General features: G+C 41.8%; 1 protein-coding gene across 10 annotated transcripts in view; it reads left to right on the plus strand.

Annotated features, from left to right (window-relative positions):
* Nucleotides 1-19,174: 19,174 nt before the first annotated feature.
* The window catches only part of LOC125458562 (sorbin and SH3 domain-containing protein 2-like), a 99,521-nt gene continuing 91,353 nt past the window's right edge, over nucleotides 19,175-27,342 (plus strand). For all 10 annotated transcript variants that reach the window (XM_059650619.1, XM_048543952.2, XM_048543959.2 and 7 more), the window contains exon 1: nucleotides 19,175-19,396. The gene's annotated coding sequence lies outside the window, so the exon portion shown is untranslated. The remainder of the gene's footprint in view (nucleotides 19,397-27,342) is intronic.

Here is a 27,342-nt window from a genome sequence, read left to right on the forward strand (position 1 = left end):
CATACCCAAGATTCACATTCTCCACCAAACACTTTATAAATGTAGCTCTTCTGCAGGCCTCACATTACATCTCAGTATTCCCAAATCATAACAATCACATTATCCCCACAGATTCCACAGCACTCACTGACACATTTTGATCCTTCTCACACGTTGGACAAAGTAACACCATAACCAGAGATAGCTGGAGCCAACCAAGGGAATCAGGTTTGATTGTATGACATAATGCCAAAGGGATAGACAGTGTGGGTCTTTAGTAGAACAGCTATTACTGAATCCGTGGCCATCACCCACACTGAAAACATTGATCATGACTGCATGACTACATTGTAATATTTATCCCTCCTATCACACCCACCCCTGCCCCATGACTAATATTTCACCCCACAATCATTTTTAGTTTACAAGCTGTGGTTGATGAAATGCATGCAACTCATAATGTCTCCTGCTCCCCTTATTGTAAAACTGTCTTTTGTGTTTCAATACTCAGGAAGGTTGTGGAAGAAGATCAAAATAGGGTGAAAATGAAAACATAGCAGTTGACTCTACCCACGTTGCCTTAGAGGTTAGTACAGAGGTAAGGTGAGATATCGGCGACTAGCACAATGCCTCAAGGATACCACAGTCACCACCTGAGTGGAGGGTGTCATTATGCATGTATTATGCTGTAAAATGTACATTTCATGAAGAATATATCATAAAGGAGGCCCACAGGTGTCGAGAAAATGCTAGATGTATTTTGGAGTCTGTTGGAAAATCTTTTAAAGAGAGGAGCAGTGGAGCAGTACTGGAAATCATTCTAGTTACGATTTTGATAGACATTATATACAACAATGGCACAACATGGTGAGTGCAGGGCCATGGGTTTTCTGGCATTGACATGGAAGATCTTGGTACAAGAGGTAGAGAGAAGAACAGATACCATTTATTAACAAGGAAGCAGGAGACTCTCCAGATAAATTTTGCAAAAGGTAGTGAAACTAAATAATTATGGCAGTGAATGTCAGGCATCTAACCGCAACAAACTGGATAGAGTGCTGCAAAATGTTCAATTCATATAAGAGGTCAAATTGGGGAATGGGTCATTAAAAGTCCTTTCCCATTAACTTCACCAATGGAGTCACAAACTGACATTGCTGAAGCCAAAGATGGTAGATTCTCGGACTTAATCCTCCTTCACATATTACACTTGCCTCAAATCCTACTTTATCTTCATATTTACAAGTTGCTGATGATTTCCCTCACCCTTCAATTGTGCCTAATCATTTCCATTTCAGATAACAAAGAACACAAGCTGGCCGAGCAGTCCTGCAAAACAACAGATGAAAGATCAGAAAGTGTTGTTGAGGGACAACACACCATCGCTTATTCTCATGCTTGAGGCAAGAGCTCAGATATAAACATGGCACATACATTTCAGGCCAGCTAAGAGGCCTGCACGTGGTGTGTTGGCTGCTGTTATGGCACAAGGTAATATAGGGTATAGCTACCCAGTTGTTCTACTGCAGACAACACAGGTGAAGTCTTCTCTAGGAAACTTGCAGAAGAAGCTAGATGAATATGCACAATGAATAGTTAGGTCCATTGACAGGCCTGTGATCATTGCCAATCAACACCAGTGTAACAATGCATCATATCATAAAAACCACTCGCTCCTTCCATGATGGGATTCATTCTTCCAACACAGCTACTCTGTCAATGCCCTTCTGTTCTTTCTCAGCCAGCCAGCTCAAATTGGGATCTATGTCAATGTCAACATTCTATCGTCAGGAACTGGGCCTGCTAGGTTAGAGCTCCTCAAACTTGTCCTCGAAGTCTGTCCGTGGTCTGCCCAATGAAGGTTAGTGACTTTTCACTAGCCACACTTCTACCACTTGGTTACTACTATATAGTGTCATGATAATGGATCATAGCCAATGTTCTCCCTCAGCTGTAATGAAATCAGGCTTGCTTTTTTAGAACCCATTTTTTTAAATTCAGGAAGGTCTCAGGTGTTAAATTCAAATGATGAAGGTTGAATATTGATATTCAAACATAAAGCCATATATAGAGAAATAGTGAAAGTCAGCTGTCCATTAGATCATAGGGTCATTAGATCCAAACCCAATCCCTGATGGAAACAAAGCCTCACCAAATGAAACATCTCATGACAAGCCTAATTCTGTTGCTAGTGACTAAAAGCCTATGGTATTAAAATGCTTCAAGATCAGTATAATCAGAGATAATGGGAACTGCAGATGCTGGAGAATCTGAGATCACAAAGTGTAGAGTTGGATGAACACAGCAGGCCAAGCAGCATCTTAGGAGCACAAAAGCTGACATTTTGGGTCTAGACCCTTCATCAGAAAAGGGGGATGGGGAGAGAGTTCTGAAATAAATAGGGAGAGAGGGGGAGCTGGGTTGAAGATGGATAGAAGAGAAGATAGGTGGAGAGGAGAGTATAGGCGGGGAGGTGGGAAGGGGATAGGTCAGTCCAGGGAGGAGTCCGAGGAGGCGCAGGATGGACATGTTGTCTAAGAAATGCGAGAGGGAGTTGCATTCCTTAGACGACACGTCCATCCTGGGCATCCTGCAGTGCCACAATGATGCCACCCGAAAGTTGCAGGAACAGCAATTCATATTCCGCTTGGGAACCCTGCAGCCCAATGGCATCAATTTGGATTTCACAAGCTTCAAAATCTCCCCTCCCCCCACTGCATCCCAAAACCAGCCCAGCTCATCCCTGCCTCCCTAACCTGTTCTTCCTCTAACCCATCCCCTCCTTCCACCTCAAGCCACACCTCCATTTCTGACCTACCAACCTCATCCCGCCCCCTTGACCTGTCTGTCCTCCCTGAACTGACCTATCCCCTCCCTACCTCCCCTCCTACACTCTACTCTCCACCTATCTTGTCCTCTATTCATCTTCTATCTGCTTCCCCCTCTCTCCCTATTTATTTCAGAACCGTCTCCCCATCCCCTTTTCTGATGAAGGGCCTAGGCCCAAAACGTCAGCTTTTGTGCTTTTAAGATCCTGCTTGGCCTGCTGTGTTCATACAGCTCCACACTTTGTTATCTCAAGATCAGTATAGCCCACTTCTGTTAAGTGCCTGTCTGGAACAGGAGAAGAGGACAGCACCTGCTGCAACAATGTTACCAATTGGTGGCACGGTGGCTCAGTGGTTAGCACAGCAGCCTCACAGCACCGGGGAACTGGGTTCGATTCCAGCCTCCGGCACTGTCTGAGTGGAGTTTGCACATTCTCCCCGTGTCTGTGAGAGTTTCCTCCGGTTTGCTCCGGTTTCCTCCCACAGTCCAAAGATGTGCAGGCTAGTTGGATTGGCCATGCTAAATTGCCCGTAGTGTTCAGGGGTGTGTGGGTTATAGGGGGATGGATCTGGGTGGGACGCTTGAAGGGGCGGTGTGGACTTGTTGGGCCGAAGGGCCTGTTTCCACTCTGCAGGGAATCTAATTTACTCCAAATTTACTACTGCAGTGGAGTGAAAACAAGGTTTCTTGTGCACTTAAACATACGCCCTTTCTGTCAAGGTGCTAAAATTTGATCATATATTTATAACAACATTCTTTATTTCTTGGAAATATCTGTAATCAAGAACATATGAATGAATTTTCTGCAGACCTAGGCCAGTTTAATTGACTCACAGTATGTACTCGAGCTACAATACTGGATATGTGAATTTGGAAAAAAATCCCACTGAACATTAAAGTCAGAAGTTGAAGTTTAGGTAAGAAAAAAGCATCATGCATTAGGGTATATTATCATGGTTTCCTTTTACACTTTGCAAAAACTATAATGTTACAATCCTCATGAAACAGGACAATGATTTTCACTTCTTTTGGACCATGTTCAGCATTTCAGAAGCTTTTACTGCTTTGGAAACTTCAAGCCAATAAAAAAAGTTGAAATTAATTAGAAATCAATTCTCTTTTTATCAAAAATCCATTTTGTCTTCTACATTATTTGGAATCTGCTCCAATTTCCAATTTAAGGTGAAAACAAAACATTACATTTGTTTTAGATTTAGAATCATGTACTGTAATAGTATCAATCTTACTTTCAAATATTAAAATAATATTCACTTGGAATGGAAATGAGATACTACTGAACACTGTTTCTGAGATGAGATTTGAGCTGTTCTATTTGTCCTAGAAGTCATGAATAACATCTCCATGATAAAAGTTATAACATTTCCCTCAACATTTCAGCAGGTTCATTTCATAACTTGTCATTAAAAGGAAGCACAGTAGCTGTATGAGACAACACAGTGTGGAGTGGGAGGAACACAGCAGGCCAGACAGCAGAGGAGCAGGAAAGTTGAAGAAGTGTCCCAAATGGAAATATCAACTTTCCTACTCCTCTGATGCTGCCTGGCCTGCTGTGCTCCCTCAGGTCCACACTGTGTAATCTCTGACTCCAGCATCTGCAGTTCTTACTATCTCAAAGTAGCTGTGTGGATGTGTCAGAAGTATTTTCTGTAATTAAATAAATATACTACAGAAAATGGAATCATTGAAAATGCTGCTCCCTTTATTCTGTAGGTGCGGAATGTGATTGAAATTTTGATTTTTGTTACCATTTCTGTCGTGTTAATAAATCATCGAATTCCCACAGTGTAGAAGGAGGTCATTCAACCTAATCAGTCCATACTGATCCTTCCAACCAGACACACCCCATCCCTGTCACCCTGTATTTCCAATAGCTAATCCACCTGACGTAAATATCCTTGGATACTATGGGAAATTTAGTATGGTTAATCCACTAAACCTGCACATCTTTGAACTGTGGGAGCACCCGGAGGAAACCCACACGGACACAGGGAGGATGTGCAAACTCCACACAGACAGTTGCCCGAGGGTGGAATCAAACACATGTCCCTGGCGCTGTGAGACAGCCGTGCTAACCACTGAGCCACTGTTCTGTCCCAGTGGCTGAAAGTTTCTTATGGCACAGATTCTCTCTGGAGCCTTGGACAATTAGTCATTATTCAAATCAGGGTTTAATATTACATATTTGGTTGGAAGAGGTATCAGAGCTGTACTCAATCAGCCTTCACCAAATATTTGTGTACTGCCATCAACAATGGCTAGTAATAATTAGGAACAGAAACATTGATTTTCAAATCAAGCTCAGGGTATGAAAACCAATTGTAGAAAGTTCTTACTAGTACCTTGTCTTTGATTAACTAACACAGCCCAGGTTGGCAATTAAATTATTTGGTACAATTTTCTAATTAATTAAAAATGACCTTTCAGCTTTCTGTATTTGTACAGTGGTATTACTTCTTTGTAAATTAGATAACTTTAGACTGAATATTTCTGATTATTATTAAAAGCTACGTATTTAAGACATTGATTTTCTCACCCTATTTGAATACAATGCCACACTACTGCAAAATTAGATAGGGCCTGTTGAAAAGAGCAAGTTTCACAATGCGCATTATTCTCTTTTGTCCATTAGTTAACTTGTTAACTTACAGTGAGCACAAGACATGTTGATGAATGCCTGTTGCATCAGCAGGGGCCCAACTTTATGTAGTCTCAGCACCAGATAGAACTAACCTGTGCTACTTAAAGCAAACAGTAAACTTTGAAGAGACCCAGGTGCTGGAACTGTTTACCTAAGAGATTATGAGTTTGGAAAACCTTGAATTATGGCATAACAGGACATAGATCATGTTGCAAAGTTCTCTGCTGCTGCTGTGCACAGTTTGATGGAAGAAATGGACAGGAAGTTAGTGTCTTCTATCTACCAAAGGTTCTCCAGCCAACACGTGCGAAGTTAATGGCAGCAGATAACAAGCCCCTCACTCTAGATGCCCAGCCTCAATGTTCTCTTTCCAGTACCATAAGAAATTCTTCAATATCACATGAATAATCAAGGTCAGTGAATGTATCTTCAAATGCTGTCTCTCACCAAATATATCAGTGATGTACTACACTTGTGTTTTCAGATAAACCTGTTAGACTTTAACCTGATGTCATGAGATTTATGACCTTGTCTGCCCCAGCCCAACACCAGCTCCTCCACATCATGGCCGAACACCTATCACTCACCTATCTACAATCTCTCTCGGCTACAAATTTATAACTTGAATTTTTAGCTTCGTGTTACTGATACAATTTGTGCCTTTTTGTAGGACACAGTGACACATGCTTAGAGGCACAACTGCATGTTTTAAAACCTTTAGAAGAGACAGTAGTCACTATCATTGGAATGGCCATTGCTGAGGTTGGAACGGGTGTGCAATTGAAACAATTGAAGACAGAAACCCTATACCTAATCATCTTTCTCACACCCTGTTACCCTTCAGCTCTATATTTCTTTGAAAATGCTGGCTGCAGATAGTTTAGAAAACTCGTTTTTGCATTATCACTATGCCCCCCACCACCACCACAAACATATCCTTTCTGACAACCAAAAGCTACAAGCTGACAGGTGATTGTAGTTCAGGAAATGTGTGTTGCAGCATGATTTTGCTAACTCCGTACTGTCCACGTGAGAGTGAGTTGGGTACCAGAGCCATAAACCATTTGTCAAAGGATCATTGATAATGGGAACTGCAGATGCTGGAGAATCCAAGATAATAAAATGTGAGGCTGGATGAACACAGCAGGCCCAGCAGCATCTCAGGAGCACAAAAGCTGATGTTTCGGGCCTAGACCCTTCACCAGAGACGGGGATGGGGTGAGGTTCTGCAATAAATAGGGAGAGAGGGGGAGGCGGACCGAAGATGGAGAGAAAAGAAGATAGGTGGAGAGGAGAGTATAGGTGGGGAGGTAGGGAGGGGATTTGTCAGTCCAGGGAAGATGGACAGGTCAAGGAGGTGGGATGAGGTGACTCCCTTGTTCGGTCCACACTGCCCTCCAACCCCACCACACCCGGCACCTTCCCCTGCAACCGCAGGAAATGCTACACATGCCCCCACACCTCCTCCCTCACCCCTATCCCAGGCCCCAAGATGACTTTCCATATAAGCAGAGGTTCACCTGCAAATCTGCCAATGTGGTATACTGCATCCATTGTGCCCGCTGTGGCTTCCTCTACATTGGGAAAACCAAGCGGAGGCTTGGGGACCGCTTTGCAGAACACCTCCGCTCGGTTCGCAATAAACAACTGCTCCTCCCAGTCGCAAACCTTTTCCACTCCCCCTCCCATTCTTTGGATGACATGTCCATCATGGGCCTCCTGCAGTGCCACAATGATGCCACCCGAAGGTTGCAGGAACAGCAACTCATATTCTGCTTGGGAACCCTGCAGCCCAATGGTATCAATGTGGACCTCACCAGCTTCAAAATCTCCCCTTCCCCCACCGCATTCCAAAACCATCCCAGTTCGTCCCCTCCCCCCACTGCACCACACAACCAGCCCAGCTCTTCCCCTCCACCCACTGCATCCCAAAACCAGTCCAACCTGTCTCTGCCTCCCTAACCTGTTCTTCCTCTCACCCATCCCTTCCTCCCACTCCAAGCCATACCTCCATTTCCTCCCTCCTAACCTCATCCTGCCTCCTTGACCTGTCCGTCTTCCCTGGACTGACCTATCCCCTCCCTACCTCCCCACCTATACTCTCCTCTCCACCTATCTTCTTTTCTCTCCATCTTCGGTCCGCCTCCCCCTCTCTCCCTATTTACTCCAGAACCCTCACCCCATCCCCCTCTCTGATGAAGGGTCTAGGCCCGAAACATCAGCTTTTGTGCTCCTGAGATGCTGTTGGCCTGCTGTGTTCACCCAGCCTCACATTTTATTATCTTGTCAAAGGATCATGCTTGGCACTAAGTGACTACCCACTGATTCGTCTTGATCATTTTAATGCAGATAGCAAAGTGAAGCACAACACAATGAAGGCACCATGACTACTTACTGGATACTCAGCATTGAACTGTGTGGTATCTCACAGATGTGAAAATGCCAGTTAGACATTTAAGAGTGGAATCTTTTGTGATTGCAATACATTTCAGAGTTGATTTGCAGTACTTGCAAAGAAAGTGCACAATCATTGACACTCTGCAATATAGGGAAAGCCTGAAGTCCACATGAAGCCTACTCTCAGCATCAGCTTCTTCTTCCATCAGTACGTCCTTCTCTACTTTGCCTTTACTCATTTTGCTTTGCATTCTGTATTCTAAGCCTAGGCCAAGTTTGTGCACGATTATTGAAATGAGGAGTTAGCCTTTCAGCATTTGCCACCATTCCTTCAGACTTAAATAACTCTAAACCAACAGAAACCACAAAAACTTCGACATTTACAGAAACAGGAAACATCATATGGCAACTAATGTGAAATAAGCTGATCATTTCTTAAAACAGCATTTACAAAGTTCACTCCTTTCACTGAGTGTTAGACAGTGGCAGGTAATACAAAGGTGTTAGTGAATTGAAAATAAAAATGACATTACTGGCCTCAAGGCCGCACTGCACTCTGATTGGCATAATCTGTCTACTCTACATGCGATTAGAGTACATACCCTTCACATGGGCTAACACACCTACTGACATAGTGTCTAACATGGGGTGTATCAGAGATGTGTGTGCATGATCAAGATGCCATTTTGAATGTCTACAGTTGGAATAAAAATACCCAGGGTCCAAACGTAATGATTCAAACATTCACATTGAATATATTTAAATATTAGGAGACTGTTCTGCAATGAAATGCATTGAACTTTGCACATTTTGGGAGAAAATCCAAGTCAGCATGCTGCAACATCACAAACCAACAATAAATACAATATATGGGCCATCTTTTAAATTAACAACTTGTTTCACCTGAAATTATTTGGGTAAATCTCTTTTGAACCAAATGGATTCACCTGTTCTTGGAATAAAGCTCTTAATTCTTTTTCTCCCTGTGCTCACAGACAGATAAACAAGTACAATTTGTGCTCAGTTCAATGTCACCTATGAGCACAGATGGCTTTGCAACGTATCTGAGTAACTGCTCATCTAATAGCTGGGACACAGCAGGATTTCTCCTGGGACAGCTGTCACGTCCTACACAGGCTTTTTTCCTACATCCTGTTCAGGTCTGGCAAGGAACTGAGTGATGGGACTACAGAATTCTGGCCTCAGGGCAGCAGATGATGAAGACAAGCTCCAGGAGTGGAAAAAAAGACAGGATGAATAAAGAAGTAGATCTAAAAAAGACCACTTAATTTGTCATTGATGACAATTCCCATTAATCTTCGAATGGGAGGGGTTGTCAGCCTCGCCTAATACTCTGCGTAATGATTTGATCTATTTCCCTATATCTGCCAATATTGAAAATGAAGTTGGCCTTCAATTAAGGTTTACATTTTGTATAACATAGGAGATTAAATGTGTACTTGGAACTGCAACATGATAACATGAAATAACAGAATTAAAATTGTACAACAACACAACATTGCTTTATTATCAAACCCTGTGACCTGTTTACATCTATGGTGCATTGCAATAAACATATTCAGATAAAAGATATGTATTGAGCTCCTTGGATGTAATAAAAATCAACTGAACTGTCAAAATCAAATGAAGCCAAATGTGTGCAACATAATACCCAGTCTAGTTATTGGGATGAATATTAAATTTAAAATAATGGGAGAGTATACAATTATAAAGCAACATATGATTGTGTCTCTGAAATGTCCTAAGGCATTCTGCATGAAATGAATTTCTTTCAAGTGCATTCATCACTGTGCAGGTGAAAAGGATTTGGATAGAATTTCAGTTTCCATAGTAATGACACAGAATTGATGCAAAACAAATGGTTTAGGTTAGCGGTCTATATTGTTTTGTCTCTGGATCTGGGTTATATCATTTTTTGTAATATGGCAAACATAAAACAAATATTTAGCTCCACAGGACTCGTTCTGTGCCAAAGACAGGGCAAGCTCCTCTTAAACTACACTGGAAGCCTCACCAAAAATAATCACATCTTCTAATTTGCAGTTTGCTCTGTCAAGATCCTAAGTAACATACTGTTGGACTGTTTCAGCTTTGTTTCTTCTTTGTTTGAGCTAATACGAAACACAAAATTGTCCTTGATTTGACAATAATTTGCCAAACTCACTGAGAATTCCTATAAATCTCACATGACTGCTGTTCATAATAAATTGGGGAGCTTCTGGGGATGGGGGAAGCTTGGAGGGAATGGAGATTCTCAATAGTGTTTAACCCGTTTTTTTACCTGACCTTGGACTACTTCAGAATGACACTTTATACACATGGAGAAGCATTTTAATTGTCAGAGGTTCATCACTCACTTTGATAACTGCATTGCAAAATTAAATAATGGAACAAATGCTGCTGAATATTTTTCTGTTGTTAAATAATTAGTAGAGTGGAAAATAATTAAGCAAACCAGAATAGTAGGCCATATCCAGAGGTCAATTTAGGAAGGTGCTTGAAGCACCAGGACATCTTTTTTAAATAAGTATTTCATTACAACTGGAAACAACTTCGCTGTATTGTTTCAGTTAACTGCTTTGACCCAGATGCATACTGCGTCATTTTCTACACATACTGAATCTTTCAGAAGAACAAATAATGAAGTATTGTCTTTTAAAGTGGTCCTGTAACCCAATTAGGCAAGCTTAATTTAGTGGACAGTTCATAGGAGCTGCATGCAGATTTGATGGTTAATCACATTCTGCTGTGATGGAAAGGAACTAGGTGAGCTGCTAGCTGTTTACATGTATCCCTAAGTGCAGGGGTTTCTTTTTGTCAATTAAAGATATTGCTTAGCTCTAGAGAAAATGTATCCCTTATTATTGACAATTATTAATGTAGATTTTGATGTACATAAAGTACAAGATTGTTCTTCTTTGTCATTAGCTCCTGTCATCACTTTGATATTTTATGAAAGAATGTTACTGACCCCTAGCTGAATTTAGATGAAATTACTTGTCAAGGCACAGTACAGAATCTGAAAGCCTTGTGAATGATTTTGATAGTTAATAATGACTGCTCTACCATCATTTACATAAGAACTTGTGCCTTCTGCACCTTCAAGATATACAGATACGGCAACAGTTCCTGTGGTCTAAACAGGAGCTTTACTTACAATGCTTTTAAACTGCCTGCTTGTGCTATGTTTTGAGCTTCTTGACTCAGTTAGTTTCTCTCTTAAACCATACCCAGGCTTGATTAGCAGAGCACAGAAAAGAAAATGATTAACAGTCGCCACCATTCAATTAGGGATTGTATTGCAATGTCAGATAGAGGTGAATTCATTAACTTTCCAGGATATCTATAAACTGACTGGTACGAAGTGTGATCAGTTGCCCACAGTAATGGATTCCAAGCTCCATCTTGTAAACAGTTTGTCAAAAACATTAATGACCAAAATAGTAACTATTTGTTGTCACAAGTTTTAGCCATTTTCTGCCATAGATCATGAACAACAAGAAAAACATTTATTGATTACTAAGGGTGTCTTGCACTTCTCCAAAAATGCCTACATAGAATTGTTGCCAATTTTTGCTGGATATGAGGTCTGTCAGAGTGAAAAGCCTTTGGCTTCAAGACAATGTATGAGTAGCTTCTTGCAGGTCACTGGCACTTCCAGACAATATATCCCATTGCTGAGGAAATAAATTTTGATTTTCATCAATTTTAGGCATAGATAATGGCAAGGTTATGCACTGAAGAAAGAAAAAGGGCTGTAGCAAGAGAATTTAAATTATTCTTCATCCTCCTCACCACTTTTTTTTAAAAGGGCTCAGGCAGATATAGAGAAGACCACCACTTTCTATGTATGAACAAATGTTTTATTGATACTGTTGTTAAGGTGCCTGCTCTCATACTTACACTTTCTTATTTCAGTTAAGTTTCTCTTTCTGTAAACACGTCTACGCTTGTTTAACAGTGGACAACTGAACAATTAAATATTACAGGAATGTGACAAGATACTCATCAACATTTAATGCAAATCAGAATGGAATAATAAGGTGGTGCTTAGTAAAATTGATAATCTTGATGTTGTGTGACAAATGAAAGTAAATCCAAAATCAAGAAAAAACAAAATTGTTAGCAAGTGTAATTAATACATTTTAATATTGATAAGGATACATAATTCTAATCCTTAGCATATTAATTGTCACTTTTTACAATACGTAAACAATCTACTTTTAGATTTGTTTTGTTTTTAGATTCTTTACAGTGTGGAAACAGGCCCTTTGGCCCAACAAGTCTACACTGCCCTTTGGACAATCCTACCCAGACCCATCCCCCTATAACCCACACACCCCTGAACACTACAGGCAATTTTCCATGGCCAATCCACCTAACCTGCACATCTTTGGACTGTGGGAGGAAGCCCACACAGACATGGGGAGAATGTGCAAACTCTGCACAGACAGTTGCCTGAGGCTGGAATTGAACCTGAGTCCGTGGTGCTGTGAGGCTGCAGTGCTAACCACTGAGCCACCGTGCCACCCTTAATTTAAGTAGCTTTTTCAACATAATAAAATCATCAGCTTTTATAATTCTCAAAAGTTTGCTTCCCTAAAAATGGTTTTGCATCCAATTACATAAGTTATGAAGTCACCTTGCTATAGTCTTATTAAATTGTACATTTCAATAAAGTGACATTGTTATGTGTATATTTCTCAGGAAGAAATTGTGTGATACGATCTATATAGATGCTCTAAAATCAAACTTTCAATGACGTACATTAGAAAAAAATGTTGTTAATTTATTACTCTGTTAGTTGTGTTTTACAGCTGAGCAACATCATGCTAAATGCTATAGTTCTGATGTATAGGGAGTCTGAATATTTGGGGGTGTAGATGTGTGCTGGGTGGCTGCTATTACCAGTCAGTTTGCATACAAAAAACTCAGAAGCGGAGAATATCAGTCAGTAACCTTTCAAATCAACCATGGCATTATCATCAAATTTCAGGGTTTTCCAATCACTCTGAGAAGCGAGCATGGAGATGACCTGTTTAAGATGATTTCACCTCTGTTATCTAAGGAACACTCCAAATCTGCAACCAGGAACACAACAGAAGGAATTGACAGAATCGAGACCAGAGGTTCAAATGCTGTACCTTGTTTTAGTGACTTATGAATGAGAATTTCTGCAGTGATCAATGGATAGGAGATGCGCTATCCTAATAGTGGGAGGACAAAGCCTACAAGCGAAATAAAGAATTCCTGGGATCGACAGCAGAGGTACATTCCTGGATTCAATGCCGGACGTGGTTCAGTGACCCAAGCAGGAAATTTAAGGAGAGTAAATTACACCCTGATGTGTGTATCTGCCTTTTCAAGCTGATCTCAGCACATCTCTCTTTATAATAACTTACTTTGGAAGTATTCGCATTCTTCTCTGCCTATGCACTTACATCCTCATCTGTCCATGTATCACTGATACTCGCTGCCATTTTCATACAATGCTTCATACAATATTTCACATCACTCTCAACAAAAGCATTTAGCTCATCACTTCAACAAATGTCCTTACTCTCACTTATGTGTGTCTTGTTTACTTCCTTGCTGCAAAAAAACACACAAATCATGAAGGAGAGGCAATGAACCAGAAATGGCCCTCCTTCCATCTCACAGTCAACAGTTGCAGAGAAGGAGACACATCTTCTCCATAACCCTTGCCTGATCAGGAGGCATGGTGGTTCAGTGGGCAACACTGCCAGTTCAATTCTAACCTCAGGCCATTGTTGGTGTGGAGTTTGCACATTCTCCCCCTGCCTGTGTGGGTTTCCTCCCACAGTGCAAAGATGTGCAGGTTAGGTGGATTGGCCATGCTAATTTGCTCATAGTATCAAAGATGTGCAGGCTGGGTAGATTAGCCATGGGAGATACAGGGTTGTAGGGAAAGAGGGTGGCTGGGTGGATTGGTGTGGACTTGATGGGATAAGTGGCCTGTTTCCTCACTGTAGGATTATGTGATTTGTCCTCACCCAGCCTGGTTGTTCCCCATATCTCAGTGTCAAGAAATGCAACTTTTTTTTGTATTAGCAAACAGCCCAGTGACAAAGATGTGGACACTTTTCAATGAATCTTTTTAACATCTCCCTAAGGTGTACTGCACATACTCCTTGGTGTCAAAAATGTAGCCTTTAACTAAAAGGAAGTCTGTGTAGAACAAACTAATCTCTTCAACAATGTGAACAGCCTTGATTAAATTGCAAGACCTTTATTCGCCCTTAAGAAGAACAAAATGCCCTATCCCATTTGCCACAGATGAGTTTATCAGCTAATACCAGGTTGTCACAGGCAAGCACTGAGGAAATAGCTTACTTCGTGAGTATTGATGTGAAGAAGAAATGGTTTTACTTGGCAACATTTCTCATACATGTTAAATAACAAGTCAATTGATTTGTTTCTTCCTTGTTTCAAATTGTGTTTCCAATCTAATCAAACCTGTCCAATTTCAAGATTTTCTATTTGATATAGATGCCCCAGTGTGAACCATTCATACGCTGAAATTTTGTTTATTTCTCAACAACAAAAATTGTGGCATTTGTTGATATAACTTCAGTGTTGCAAAGATTCCCTAGATGAATAAGCATGACACGAATGAATTGACTTATGCATCCACCAAAAATCTTTATAAATTTTGTAACAGAAAATTGTCGATGGGAAACATATAGGGGGGGATAGAAATTGACACTGGGCTCAAATGAACCTGTTGTTTTGTTAGTAAAAGACATCTGATGCTCCATAATAGCCATGTTGTGACGTTGACAGAAAACACCCTATGAATTAATAAGTATATTAATAAGGGAATTGAGAGCTCAGGTTACCTCCATGGGCACATTATGATATTCATCAACATACATCTTGTGGTATTGTCCCTATCTTTGAGCCAGGAGGCCCACTTCAATTTCCATCTGCTCTAGAGGTTGAATAGAAAATATCAACAAACAGACGCCACCTCTGCCATGTTGGAGCTCCACACTACAGCTAATGCTGATTTTTAAACTTGCAAGCTTGGGCTACTTAATGAGGTGAACAGTTGTAACTTGTTAGTTTACTTTGAGTTATTGCTACAGTCCTACATGTTTTTGGTACTTTCCATTACCATTCTTCTACTGGAAGCGATGTGCCAAAAGCAGACAAGCATCCAAATTAGGAGCTTGGGTAGTTTGTTTAGCCACTTAAGTCTGCTCTGTTATTGAATATGGTTATTGCTAATCTGATTACTCTGCCTTCCTGTTTATCTTTGATAATCATTCACCCCCTGCTTATCACAAATCCATCTACCTCTGTCTTAAAATGATTCCAAGACTCTGCTTCACACCTTTTGAAGAAGCATTTCAAAGGCACACTACTCTGTGAGAGAAAAAAGTCTCATTTTCGCTGTCCTATAAAGAGCGATCCCCTATTTGAAACAGTAAACCTCAGCTCTAGAGTCTTCCCTAAGAGAAAACATTCTTTCTGTTTGCACCCTATCAAAAATGCTCAGTGTCCCGTATGTTTCAGTGAAATCATCTCTTACTATTCTAAATTCCAGCAGATATTAAATAATAATAGAAAGAACTGCAGATGCAATAAATCGGGAATAAAACAGGAGTTGCTGGAAAAGCTCAGCAGTTAACATTTCAGGCCCAGTGACACTTGCTTTTCCAGCAACTTCTGTTTTTGTTCCAGCAAACCCCAGCCCAGCCTGTCAAACCCTTCCTCATCAGCCAACTCTTTAATTTCAGTTCTCTCTCTAATAAGCCTTCACTGAATTACATCTAACACAGTTGCAGCCTATCCCCATAAGGTGCAGAGGCATGTTTTGCTGAATTCATGGTTTCCAAACAAACCAGTTGGTCTCAGTGTTAGATACAGATACAGGCCTTTCTCTTGGCGCTGAACATGACTGGGGTTATGCCCAGGGGCCATACAGAAAAAGGTAAGCTCATGGAAGAGGGAGGAGGAATGGTAAAGAAAATCTATTGGCAGGAATACATATCTCATTAGGGCATTCAGAGATCAATTCAGTTGCCCATTCCTGATTACCCTTGAGAAGTTGATGGCAAACAGCCTTTTTGAGCAGCTGTAGTCCATTTGATGTCAGCACATCCACAATGAATTATTAGGGTTTTGACCAAGCAACTCTAATGGAACAGTGACATATTTCCAAGCTAGGATAGTGGGTAACTTGGAGAGGAATTACAGGTAATCCTCTTTACACAAGACCTTTCAGGATATAATGCAGTTTTATCAAGTTGTGGCTCACATATGAATAAAGAACAAGAGAAGGCCACTTTCCCCTTCAGCTTGCTCCAACAGACAATAAGGTCAAAGCTGATCTGATTTGAACCTCAACTCCATATTCCTATATATCCCTGATAATCTTTCATCTCATTGGTAATTAAAAATCTACCTACCCATGCCTTAAAATATTTTGAGATTCTGCATCCACGGTCTTTAGAGGAACGTCATTCCAAAGTCTCAATCTTCTGAGAGGAAAAAAAAAACAAATGTCATTCTATGCCTGGATACCTCAATAACAGCAATTTTTGTGATGTCTGTGCATTACAAAAGGACAATGTCACTGAAATCTATCACCTACAACTACAGGTGTGGCCTCAGAACTGAGCAAGGGTTGCACTCCTAGTTGTGATAGTGGTTCCTTCTTGGCTGATGTTAAAAATATTAAAGCAGCTTGCAGTTTGACATGCCTTGATGCTTACAGCAGGTCACAGAGGCTGTTTATTCCTTCATTCCTTCCTGTCTAAGAGAAGCAGGTCAAGTAAACAGAAGAATTAGTAAGGAATCTCAAGCATCCTCACAGTGCAGAGTACCATTTGCTGCAGGCAGTGCTTTTTGCACTTCAGGCAAATTCTACCATGTACTTGAATCAAAAAGAAGCCCACTCTGTCACCATTCTCCCAGTATATAGCCGAAAGCAAGGAAGCTCACTCTGTCACCATTCTCCCAGTATATAGCCAAAGGCAAGGAAGCTTACTCTGTCACCATGCTCCCAGTATATAGCCAAAGGCAAGGAAGCTCACTCTGTTAACCATGCTCCCTGCACATCACCAAAATCAAGATATCATGTGGGTTAATACATATCAGTTGTCATGATGCTGTCTCTTAAGGGTAATACGTTGTACCAAATGTCATTTGGGTGCCGTGGAACATCAAATGGTGCCTCCAGAGTAACAAGGTGTAGTGATTGGAATGAGGGCCAGGTGGATCTCCTTGACTGTGAGATCCTGATTGGACTTGTCAACCTGGGCCAATCAGGGAACTCTGGCTGACAGATTGATTAGATTAGATTAGATTAGATTCCCTACAGTGTGGAAACAGGCCCTTTGGCACAATAAGTCCACACCGCCCTTTGGAGCATCCCACCCAGACCCATCCCCCTACAACCCACACACCCCTGAACAGTACAGGCAATTTTAGCATAGCCAATCCACCTAGCCTGCACATCCTTGGACTGTGGGAGGAAACCGGAGCACCTGGAAGAAACCCACGCAGACACGGGGAGAATGCGCAAACTCCACACAGACAGTTACCCGAGGCTCCCTGGTGTTGTGAGGCTGCAGTGCTAACCACTGAGCCACCATGCGGCCCCTATATAAACATAAGAATTAAACAGGAGATTCAGAAGGTCTCCTCAGTCTGCATGAAAATAAATGGTGACTTAATGATGCAATACTTGCCTCCTTGGAATTATTTTACAAGGGGAATTGTGTGATAACATGGCTGCACTCATGTACAGCATTTACATTACCAGAGAAAACCTGAAGGCAGACTTTTGCATACTGGAGAAACTATTCCATTGCCTACATTACTTTGCAGTCCTTTTCTAAATGCACCTTTAGATTGGTGGTTCAAACTGAAGAGGTGCACAGCCCAGTCATCAAGAAAGAACAGCTCTTGTCCACCACCTATAGGTGAGAAGCTCATGAGCACTTTTACAAAGAAGCGGGGAAAGAAAAAGGGTCAGGAGCAGCAGTTCATTAATGATTTACCTGATATTTTTGTCGGTGCTCATGACACAAAGCTGAGTGGGAGAGTGAACTATAAGGAAGATGCAGATATGTTTCAGTGTGATTTGGACAAGTTGAGTAAGTGGGTAAATGCATAGCAGATGAAATATAATGTGTATAAATGTGAGGGTAACCACTTTTGTACCTAAAGAGGAAGGCAGACTACTATCTGAAAGGTGATAGATTGAGAAAGGGGAAATAGAAAAGAGGCCTGGCACATACTCCTTGTACACAAGTCAGTTAAAATAAACATTCAGGTGCAGCACGCAGTGAGGAAGGCAAATGATGTTTTAGCCTTCACTGCCAGAGATTTCAAGTGCAGAAGCCGAGGTATCTTGCTCCAATTGCTTACCAAACTATCTCCTGAGATCGTAGGACTGGTGTACAAAGAACAAATAGGCCAGTTAGTATTCCATTCACTGGTATTTAGAAGCATGAGGGGGAATTTCATAGAAACCTATAAAATTCTAACAGGACTAGACAGAATAATTGCAGGAAGACTATTCCCACTGACCAGGGAGCCTAAAACCAAGGGCCACAATCTAAGGTTAAGATTTAGGGCATTTGGGACTGATACGATTAAAATTCACTTCATCCACAGTGTGGTGAGCCTACAGAACACTCTGCCAAACACTGAATGTTTCCAAGAAAAAGTTAGTTATAGATCATTTTTTTCTAAAAGGATCAGAGAGTATGCGGAGAGTGCAGGAACAGGATAAGGAGTTGAATGAGCAAGCTGAATGCCAGAGCAGACTCGAAGGATTGAATGGCTTACTCTTGTTCCTATTTTCTGTGTATGTTTCTCAGTTCTCTTTGATGAAAAGCTGAATCTATGCTCGCTTCCTTACTAACCCAATTACATGCTCAAAATACAAGTTTATTCTTGTAAATTCCTTTCACCTGCCTATGGCTTAATGCATCACATTCCTCTAAGTCTATTTTGTAATATTTTTATGTGGAAACTCTAACAAATTTTAAGGTGAAAGAGTGAGTACAAGTATTTTGAAAAACAATGAAGGACAGTCAATGCTGAAATGTCAAAAAGTTCTTAAACACAGACTTATCTCTCCACTAAGGTTTTACAATGCTCCACAGAATCTGTTGGTTGAAATGTTGCTGGGAGATTTTCCACAGGTAATTTATTTCAGTGAAGAGATGGGTTCTAATATTTACTCATCATAAAAAAGTTGAACTTTGCCTCTAAGCAATCCGGAAATACTACGCTGGTTTTTGCAATCAAAGCAATTTAAATTATATGCAAGGACCCGGAAGAATCAAATTCATAATTTTCTTTTCCACTTTCACAGAAATGCTTACTTATTTGAACTTAGGGAAAAACGAACAAAATTAGATATCGTACAGAATCATAGACTTGTGAAATAATGACCTGAAGTTCCACTTTCTTTTATCGTTGAAAGAAACATTCTTCGTTCCTCTTTGGAAACATACTTGACATTGTGAGGTAGGTGGCCATTACTTCTTACTTGACATGATGCCTCTGGCTACACTCCTTCATGCACTGTCTATAATATTTTACAGTTCTTAACATCAGATTTATTTTGATATACTTCTTTTAGTCAAATGACCTATGAAGAAAGCCATATTGTTTAAGGTGTTGTAAATGTTCAGACCTTTTAATTGTAAACTCATGGAACTTATCATTTTGTTCTCATCGGAGATTGATTTTATTGGGCCTTGTGCTCTGTGACTGAGTATAATGGGACTTCATCAAGATCATTGGAAACATTAATGATAGGAAACCAACCATTCATGTTTATAACTCCAAGTATTATTAAATTTAAACCAGATTTTCTGAAAGATCTGCTCAGAAAGGCTTTATGAGAACGTAATTAGACTTGTATAACTAGGGAAAGAAACAGAAAATGCTGTAAATGTCCAACGTTCAAATACTGCTGGACTGAATAGGAAAGGATCACAATCCTTCAATGGTCACAATTTGTGATCATCAAAAGCACATTTGAGAGGTCTGTGGCTGATACACTGTGAGATGCCATAATTTGTAAATAGTGGCGAACTCATAAGTTCCTGCTTCTTTACAATGTACTTGGCCAGTACAAGGATAGCTACTCAAAGAGAAGGGGTATCCCCTCATGGGACAATTAAGAAACACACAGACAGATCGTTAGCAAAAGTACAATACTACCCATTGCAGGCCAGACCATAGGCTTTCTGAAGATAAGGTTTTAATGCCTGGACTGCTTTAGTGGGGCCTTTCAGTAAAGCCCAGACCAACATCATTGTGGCAAGCTGTGTGTCCTTCACCTTCACAATTTGAGCTGACGAAGAGTTCAGGAATGGCTTATATATGGAAGCGATGTGGGAATGAGAGCTGTCCTCTGAAGATGAAGATAAGGCTGAAGATCTATAGAATGTCCAGGATAGTTATTCAGAAGAAGCAGAAATAGCAATATTTTGGAGAGCTTAAAAAGCCGGAGGCAGGCTAATTACCATCCACTTCCAGGGTAACTGAGCTGAGTTGAGATAATAAAATGTGAGGCTGGATGAACACAGCAGGCCAAGCAGCATCTCAGGAGCACAAAAGCTGACGTTTCGGGCCTAGACCCTTCATCAAAGAGGGGGATGGGGAGAGGGAGCTGGAATAAATAGGGAGAGAGGGGGAGGCGGACCGAAGATGGAGTGTAAAGAAGATAGGTGGAGAGAGTATAGGTGGGGAGGTAGGGAGGGGATAGGACAGTCCAGGGAAGACGGACAGGTCAAGGAGGTGGGATGAGGTTAGTAGGTAGCTGGGGGTGCGGCTTGGTGTGGGAGGAAGGGATGGGTGAGAGGAAGAACCGGTTAGGGAGGCAGGGACAGGTTGGACTGGTTTTGGGATGCAGTGGGTGGGGGGGAAGAGCTGGGCTGGTTGTGTGGTGCAGTGGGGGGAGGGGACAAACTAGGCTGGTTTAGGGATGCAGTAGGGGAAGGGGAGATTTTGAAACTGGTGAAGTCCACATTGATACCATATGGCTGCAGGGTTCCCAGGCGGAATATGAGTTGCTGTTCCTGCAACCTTCGGGTGGCATCATTGTGGCAGTGCAGGAGGCCCATGATGGACATGTCATCTAGAGAATGGGAGGGGGAGTGGAAATGGTTTGCGACTGGGAGCGACCCTTATCAATGTGGACTTCACCAGTTTCAAAATCTCCCCTTCCCCTACTGCATCCCTAAACCAGCCTAGTTCGTCCCCTCCCCCCACTGCACCACACAACCAGCCCAGCTCTTCCCCCCCACCCACTGCATCCCAAAACCAGTCCAACCTGTCCCTGCCTCCCTAACCGGTTCTTCCTCTCACCCATCCCTTCCTCCCACACCAAGCCGCACCCCCAGCTACCTACTAACCTCATCCCACCTCCTTGACCTGTCCGTCTTCCCTGGACTGACCTATCCCCTCCCTACCACCCCACCTATACTCTCTCCACCTATCTTCTTTACTCTCCATCTTCGGTCCGCCTCCCCCTCTCTCCCTATTTATTCCAGCTCCCTCTCCCCATCCCCCTCTCTGATGAAGGGTCTAGGCCCGAAACGTCAGCTTTTGTGCTCCTGAGATGCTGCTTGGCCTGCTGTGTTCATCCAGCCTCACATTTTATTATCTTGGAATTCTCCAGCATCTGCAGTTCCCATTATCTCTGAGCTGAGTTGAGATGTTTTTGTACATCGAAGTTGCTCATCAGGCAGGCAATTTACATTCTGAATATGAAAAATCTAATTGGTTTTATTACTGATCTTCACATTTGGTTTTGCATAATAAATTATTCTTTTTGATGTCTGGATCAAATCTTCTGTAAAACCAATGTTAAATTAACTATGCATAAGCTTCCCTATCAGAATTAGAGAAAAAAAAAAGCAACAGTAAGATAGTGCACTTACATCACATGGATCTAATGTTATTTGGCCGTGAATCTATCTGAGAGGCTATGACAAATGCCGGATATGTAGTCTACTCCCTGATCATACATGCCGGGTTAACACACATCCTTAGGAAGGTCCTTTTGATCCCTCCTTCAGCTGACTCTCTGCATTGCTCAACATGCTCTGAGACTATGACATAGCCTTGATATGCCTAACAATCCTCTTTGCCGATGTTGACCTGCAAAAGTTAGCACTCTGTGAGCCTTTTTAATCGAGACCATTACTTTATGAGGTATATTGAACAATGTGATGAGGGCAGGCCTTGACGTCTTTCCTTTGCATCACTTTTAACCTTCATGTTATCCTTATTAACATGCAATGCCTTGCCTACAATCATTGATGTTAAGATTGAACCATCCATAATGGGTGAGGTTAGCTGCAGTCACTGACTTGATTACAAGAATGATACTTGGACTTCAGGGGTTAAGTTATGAGGAAAGATTATATAAATTAGGCCTGTTTTCTCTGGAATGCAGAAGACAAAATGGTGACCTGATTGAAGTCATCGTGGTAATAACAGGAAACAATGGGGTAGATAGTGTTGATCTATTTCCATTGGTTGGGAATTCTAGAACTGGTGTCATAGTCTGAGAAGTAGGACCAGACAGTTGAGGAGACATAATAAAATGTGAGGCTGGATGAACACAGCAGGCCCAGCAGCATCTCAGGAGCACAAAAGCTGACATTTCGGCCCTGGACCCTTCATCAGAGAGGGGGATGGGGTGAGGGTTCTGGAATAAATAGGGAGAGAGGGGGAGGCAGAGACAGGTTGGACTGGCTTTGGGATGCAGTGGGTGGAGGGGAAGAGCTGGGCTGGTTGTGTGGTGCAGTGGGGGGAGGGGACGCACTGGGCTGCAGTGCCACAATGATGCCACCCAAAGGTTGCAGGAACAGCAACTCATATTCCGCTTGGGAACCCTGCAGCCCAATGGTATCAATGTGGACTTCACCATCTTCAAAATCTCCCCTTCCCCCACCGCATCCCAAAACCAGCCTAGTTCATCCCCTCCCCCCACTGCACCACACAACCAGCCCAGCTCTTCCCCTCCACTCACTGCATCCCAAAACCAGTCCAACCTGTCTCTGCATCCCTAACCTGTTCTTCGTCTCACCCATCCCTTCCTCCCACCCCAAACCGCACCTCCATCTCCTACCTACTAATCTCATCCCACCTCCTTGACTTGTCCATCTTCCCTGGACTGACCTATCCCCTCCCTACCTCCCCACCTATACTTTCCTCTCACCTATCTTCTTTTCTCTCCATCTTCGGTCCGCCTCCCCCTCTCTCCCTATTTATTCCAGAACCCTCACCCCATCCCCCTCTCTTTGTGGAACACTTACGCTCAGCTCGTGACAAACGCCTGCACCTCCCAGTCGTGAACCACTTCAACTCCCCCTCCCACTCCTTGGATGAAATGTCCATCCTGGGCCTCCTCCAGCGCCACAACGATGCTACCCAAAGGATGCAGAAACATCACCTCATATTCCGCCTGGGAACCCTGCAGCCCAATGGTGTCAATGTGGACTTCACCAGCTTCAAAATGTCCCCACACCTGACCTCATCCCAAGACCAGCCCAGATTATCCCCGCCTCCTTGACCTGTCTGTCTTTTCTCCACCTATCCACTCCTCCCACCTCACCGCCCACCCTCACCTCTTTCCTACCAGCCTCGTCCCTGCCTCCTTGACCAGTCCGTCTTTTCACCACCCATCTGCTCCTTTATCCATCTTCCATCATTGCCTCCCCATCTCACTATTTATTTCAGAGCCCCCTTTCCCTCCCCCATTTCTGAAGAAGGGTCCAAACCCGAAGCGCAGCTTTCCTGCTCCTCTGATGCTGCCTGGCCTGCTGTGTTCATCCAGCTCTATACCTTGTTATCTCTTTATTAAAAATTACTTTTCCTTTTTATCTGTGTAGCTTTGTTTAAAACAAATGTGAGGATATTTTCAAAGGGAAAAAGTGTGAAAAATCAACTTGACCGTTCCTTTAAAGTTGTTTACATATGTAAAAATTTAACTGGCATTCCCTCGAGACAAATTAAATATTTTAAGTTACTTCTGAGCACAGCATTCAAAAGTTGACCAATTCCTGATTGAAATATATTTGCTGTTTGGAAAGCTTTCAAAATTTCAATTAATGGGAAGCAGTTTTTGATAAAATCTTCCATTTACTGGCCCTTGCATACATGTAACCAAGGCCCTTTAAGATAAGTATTACTCAGTACTTTGCAGCAACAATAAGAGGCTTCCTTTATAGACACTTTTAATCAACCATTTCATATGTAATATGCTGGGGTAGGTGGGACTTGAACCCTGGCCTTCATAATGCAAAGATTAGGACACTGCCAGTACACTACATGAATTTAAGGCTTGATTTATAGATTAAGGCTGGTTTTAACAGTTCCCATGACCAGTTACTGGGTTATATTCCTTCAGCTGCTTTTTGTGCATCCTTTGATCTTTCTGTCCGGTGGAGAAAAAATTGTCTGCAGTGTAAAACAAGATGTCAGCCCATTATGACCCCTTCCCTACCAAGCATCGAGGGTATGAGAAAAAGTCATTGGAGTTCTTGAATTAGAAATTAGAAATGGGTGTTGTTGAGGGGTGGAGACTTTGGGAAAAGGATCAAAATAAATCGAAGGAGTGAAGCAGTGGAATGTAAATTATGATGCAAAAACTGGAGACAAGGAATGAAAAGCCCTGGTTGTTATGAGGAAATCAACTTAACAAAGGGCTGTTTTATAATTCCATGAGGATGATATGTTGATACTTTGTCATTTAAGGAAATTGAGCTTCATATTGTTTGAACTATTTGATTAATACTCAGAAAAACAATATGGGCTTTATCTAAAAGAATAAATTACTAAAGTTCACTACCTGACTAAGACCTTGAGAAAATAATAGTTTTACTTGTTACGTCCTACAGGTGGATTATTATAAAGAACCTGAATAACATAGGTGAGAATTCTGACTGAATCATGCAAGACATCTGGCAAGACCTATCTTGATGTCAGCATTTGACTTTAGTAAAGCTCTTGACAGGGTTCCAAACAGTAGACTGGTTAATAAAGCTAGATTACATGGGATTCAGGGAGATTTTGCCAATTGGATAAAAAGTTGGCTTTTCGATAGGAGACAAAGGATGGTGGTGGAGAGCCATTTCTTGGATTGGAGGCCTGTGACCAGTAGTGTTCAGCAGGGATCGGTGCTGGGTCCACTGTTGTTTGCCATTTATATCTATGATTTGAATGAGAATTTAGAAAGCATGGTTAGTGAGTTTGCAGATTGAGGGTGCATGCTGAAGTGTGTGTCAGCAACAGTGCCGGGAAATCCTCAGTTGAGGAAAATGAGGAAGATATCGGAGGCCCCTTTGACGAAGTTGGCGTCATTGGAACAACTGCAATGGAGATGGAGGAACTGGGAAAACAGAATAGAGTCGTTGCAAGAAGGAGGGTGCGAGGATATATAATCTAGGTATCTCTGGGAGTCAGTGGGTTTACAGCAGATATTGGTGTCCAGCCCATCCCCAGAAATGGAAACAGAGATATCAAGAAGGGAATGGAGGAGTCAGAGATGGGCCAAGTGTAGTTGAGAGCTGGGTGTAAATTGGAAGTGAAAAATGATAAATCTATCCAATTCCAGTTGAGACAGGGAGGCAGCACCAATGATATCATTGATATACCAGAGAAAGAGATGTGGGTAGGGGCCAGAATTGGACTGGAACAAGGAATGTTCTGAGCACCCCATGAAAAGACTTGCATAACTGAGGCCAAGGGCATACCTATGGCCACCACATTGACCAGAAGAAAATAAAATGCATTAAAAGAAAAGTTGCTCAGGGTGAGGATGAGTTCAGCCATGTGGAGGAGACTGGTGGTGGATGGAGGCCATTCAGGCCTTTGTTCCAGGAAGTAGTGGAAAGCCCTGAGGCCATCTTGGTGGGGAGTGAATGTGTAAAGGGATTGCACGTCCAGGGTAAAGAGGAGGCAGCTGGAACACACAGGCCAGAAATTCGAAAACAGGCATAAAGCACCTGAGGAATCATGGATGTAGGTGGGCAGGGATTGGGCCGGGAAGAAAAGACTGACTCAAGGTAGAAAGAGATGAATTCTGTTGGGCAGGAGCTAACAGGAATAATAGGTCTGCCCAGGCAGACCTTGTTAGTGAATTTTGGGAAAGAGGTAGAAGTAAGCTCTATGGGATTGGGGGTCTATCAGCTTGGAAACAATGAGGGAGAAATTGCCAGATGAAATGAGGTTAGTGGCTGTGGTCCACGTTACCACCTATATGCCATGAGCGAATTGACTTTGTGGCTGCTAGGCCATTATGTTGCCAGTAAGAGGAAATGCTGACACATTTTGCAGTGCACACTAGACTTTTAAAGAAACACCAGAATCTGCCAGTCTTTTGGCAGAAGCTCATAAATGAGGTAATTTTAGTAAGACATATGAAGAAATCTCTTTCGGCCTTGCAGCCAAAAAACTCAATACAATTTGCACTGAGCCAAAAACATAATCCAGCCCCAAATCACTAACTGATTGTTTGTATCAATTTGTTTTTCATAGCCTGTGACATCATCAAACCACTTAAAACATTATTGCATGACAAAGATTGAGGTTATCTCAAACTCACTTATACAGTGAATATTCTGAAGAATTAGGGAATAAGGTAAAGGAATTCGGGCATTGAATTAAAATAAGGTAATGTTTCAATGCTTTTAAAGATATCCTGTTTTATCAGATACCACGGCAATTTTTTTTATCAGCAGTAGAGGAAACCACGCATGTGTATCCCCCATGTCAGTTTATCTGATATTGTTATTGATTCATTAAAGCTTATTCTTGTGCTGTTGGTATTTAATTGTTGACTGCAAGAAGACACCTCACTGCCACCTTCTACTGGGCAATAAACATTGGCCTAGCGAGCAGTGCCCACATCCCCGCATGAAGAAGAAAACAAAACAAAAAAGAACTGAGCTGTCAAAAATAAAATTGCAAGGGTGTAAAGAACTAAGCATTCTGATTTAGAAGGTTTCACAATTAGAATTGGATTGGAATTTGAGTTTTGAACCAACTATGACTTTGTTCTGACTATATGTCAAAATCAGTGCCAAGAAATGTAAAGACTTGTTTTGAGAGATTGTTATAGATGTTGAGAGACATGGAAAGGAGTGTTCATGATTGGGAAACACAGGCACATTTCTATCTACTCGGATAAAAAGATATACTATCAACTGTGAGGTAAACAAAGGTGTGGATTGTAAAACCAGTCATTATATAACAAAATTCCATAGATATGAAGGGTGGTACTGTGAGGATAATGTTGGTATCTTGTTACACCAAATACAAATGTTTTGGATATTCAGAAGAAGTGCATTTTATTGAACAAGCTTCCTGTGTGAACGATTTTGACTAAATTTGACATTTTTCAGTGATTGTTATAATCACCAATAGGGATGTTAGCATAGAGAGAATTAGAG

Source organism: Stegostoma tigrinum, chromosome 13, assembly GCF_030684315.1.
Source record: "Stegostoma tigrinum isolate sSteTig4 chromosome 13, sSteTig4.hap1, whole genome shotgun sequence".
Lineage (NCBI taxonomy): Eukaryota > Metazoa > Chordata > Chondrichthyes > Orectolobiformes > Stegostomatidae > Stegostoma > Stegostoma tigrinum.